Here is a 3,510-nt window from a genome sequence, read left to right on the forward strand (position 1 = left end):
GTTTGGCTTGGCTGGTTTGTGATTTCAGAACCAATGTCCCCAGAACCTGACTAGTCACTCTCAGATTGGCCAGGCACCATGAACAGCATACTCATTATGATCACGGGTCAAGTGGATGACAGAAACATCTTGGAGGGGGACCTCCTTGCCAGGGACAGCGTCTTCTATTGTTACCCTCACAGTCACAGAGTAAAGTTTAGGAAACACCATCACTGGCCCTCTACTTCGGGGGAGAGCAGATGTCAAGTGACAGGCTTAGAGCAGGTTCCCCTCCTTGGTACTAGTGATGTTGGGGGTGGGGCCGCCTTGTCACGGAGCTGCCTTGTGTTGTGGGTGTTGAGCAACTTCTCTGGCCTCTGCTACCAGATGCAGTACACAGCACATGACCCCACTGTAAGTGATGACAACCCCGGGTGGATCCAGATATCAGTAAAGGTCCCGGGGTGAGCTACAGCTACCTTCTGTGCAGGGGAGTGATAGGCCAGCCAGCATTTAAAAAAACATATACACAAGAAGTAATTATTATTATTATTACTGTTATTTATTTATTTGTATTTTTGAGACAGGGTTTCTCTGTGTATCCCTGGCTGTCCTGGAACTCAAATCCTCCTGCCTCTGCCTCCAAAGTGCTGGGATCAAAGGTGTGTGCCACTAACACCCTGTGAAATAACTCTTTATTACTGCAGCAGGTTAGTAAGTCAACTGTCATTCTGTGAAAGTCAATGGACAAAAGTATTACAAATAACTACGGTTAAATGATATTAATGAACACTTCACAGGGAGAGTTGTAAATTGTGACTTCAGTGAGTACAGTGTGAGTGGAGGACAGGCAGAAGGTGGAGCATTCTGACAAACGTTTATCAGCTCAAAATAGACTGCTGAAACTCTGAGTTACCTTGTGTGAGTCTGTTGGTGTAGAAGTTACACACACACACATACACACACACACACACACACACACACACACACACACACACACCACATGCTCTGACTTTACGAGACAACCCCCCCCCAACACACACACCAAAGATGCTCTGACTTTACGAGACAACACCCCCCACCCCCCCCACCCCCCCCCCCACCCCCCATGCTGCTGGGCTTGTGCTGTGCTGGCCTCTGCAGCTGGGCACGGGGCCTCTCTTTAAGAGTGGTTTGTTTCCCAGTGAGACTTCCTTGGAGAAAACAAGTATTTCATTTGCAAATAGCTACCAACTGGAGATAGCTTCTGGGTTAGGGACAGGTATGTGTACCCTCCTTTCAGCTCTGGGACCCTATGTGGTGCAGACCCATGCAGGCTGTGCATGCTGTCAATCTCTGGGAGTTCACATGTGCACCAGCTCTGCTGTGTCTAGAAGCCTTGATTGCCTGGCATCCTCCACCCCCTCTGGCTCTTTCACTTTTTCTTGGCCTCCTCTTCTACAGGTTTCCCTGAGCCCTGAGGGGAGAGATTTGATGGAGGCATCCCTTTTAGGGCTGAGTGTTCCAAGATCTCCTTACTCTGCATATTGTCTGGCTGTGGGTCTCTATTCATTCCCATCTGCTGCAGGAGGAGGCTTCTCTGGTGATGGCTGAGCAAGGCAGGATCTGTGAATATAGCAGAATGTTAGTAGGAATCATTTTTTTTTCTGCATTCCTTTGGCTGAACAATAGTATTTGGTTTTCCCCTGGGTTTATGGCCTGCCTAGTCTCATCATGTTCTTGACCACCTAGGCAGTGTTGGATATGGGTTCTACCCCAGAGTGGGTCTCAGCTCAAATCAGATACTGGTTTGTGTGGCCACTGCACCAGCATATCTCACGGGCAGGTCACTTTGGTGGATTGAAGGGTTGGTAGCTGGGTTGGGGTTTACTTCTCTCCATTGGTAGTGTGCAGAGAATCTTCCAGTACTATGAACACTACCCGGTGGGGGTAAGGGCTCCAGGTAGGCACCGGCTCACTTTCTCTGCATTCAGTGAGTAGTGTAGGTGTTACCTGCATCAACAGGGGCTTGCCATCTGACTGAGGGAGTCATTTCTTTTCCCATCATGTGTGCCTAGGGATCAAACCCAGGTCCTAAGACTTGGCAGCAAGCGCCTTCACCTGCTGAGCTGAACCCTCTTGACTGCCTAACACTGACGAATTTACGTGAAATGCGTAACTAGCTTTGCCTGTCATGGGTGTGGCCTGTCCTTCCTTCGTGTCGGGTAATTATGAACCTTTGATCTGAGTTGTTTCTCTCCCAGCCTCCCCTGGGCTTCCTACCCCTCCCTCTGCCGTAGCCTTGCCTCGTCCTCTGTCCTAACCGTCCGTTTGTCCAGACTCACTTCACGTCACCTGCTGACTGCTTCCTGTGTTCTAAGGCACCGGGCAAGCCACAGCCGCGGTCCCCAGCTTCTGGTGGCTACATTCAAATACAGTGACCGTGCATGCTGGCATGAGTATATAGTCCTGGAGGTCGAGGTTAGCCTGGGCAGCACAGTGAGATTCCCTCCTCTGAGTCCTGACTCAGAAAGGTGGAGCTTTTCCTTTTTTTATTCTTTTCTGTCTCTTTCTTTGGAATGTGGGCCAGAATGCAAATATGCTTTCTCCGGCACTTTTTGCTGGGTGGCTGTTTGCTGACACTCCATACCTAACTGGAAAGGGTTTTCTCTCTCTTCTCTACCTCCCTTCCTCCTTTGGGTAGCTGCTGATACTTTCAGCCTGCCTACCCTGTTGTTTTTCTTTTAAATGTTAATAAAATTGTCCTTAAGCATAAAAAAAAAAGTTTAAAAAAGGTGAAATGATTTCTAATGATACATTTGATTTAACACAACATGTCCCAAATATAATCATTTTAATGAGCAGCCAATACCACAGGCACGTATGAGCATTGTTTTTTCTTTGGTACTCCATCTTTGAAATCCGGTATGTATTTTACAGTTGTGGTTTATCTCAGCTCAGACCCCAGCAACTGCATATGGTGTATGAGAAGACCACAGATTGGAGGGACAGAATTCAGGTTCCTCATCATCCAGCCTTCGGAGGCTGGTCAGAGCCTGTGCTGAAAGTCCTGTCCCTTCCAGCTGCGAGGTCCATTTCTGCCCTCTTCAGCTAACTGCCGCTGATCAGGGGCCTGGTGTGCTTGGTCACCTCCAAACCTTCGCTCAAGCTGTTCACACTGGGAGGGTTTCCTGTCGCTGGACTGTGTCCTCCCTCTGCACGGATGCAAGGCTCCCCGGCGATCTCACCTCCCCCTCCTTGGGCAACCGTTTCCTGGCCGCTCTGCAGTTGTTTCCTCCCTCCAGTGGGCAGACAGCCTGTTTTCCTAGTTACAGTTAGCACCTGCCTCACAGCTCTGGCTTTATTTAGCAAGACTCTTACCCTAGACTGCAAATTCCCAGCTGGCTGGAGTCTCTGTGTGTGATAAACACTCTAGGTGGTAAGACAGGCGGGAATGAGTGATGAATGTAGGAGCCAGGGAATTCTTGGCTACTCTCATTAGGATCTCATTGGGACCCCACAGTGGCTGGGGTCACTGTGATTCCCTGAGAC

This window comes from Peromyscus leucopus, chromosome 12 (assembly GCF_004664715.2).
Source record: "Peromyscus leucopus breed LL Stock chromosome 12, UCI_PerLeu_2.1, whole genome shotgun sequence".
Classification (NCBI taxonomy): domain Eukaryota; kingdom Metazoa; phylum Chordata; class Mammalia; order Rodentia; family Cricetidae; genus Peromyscus; species Peromyscus leucopus.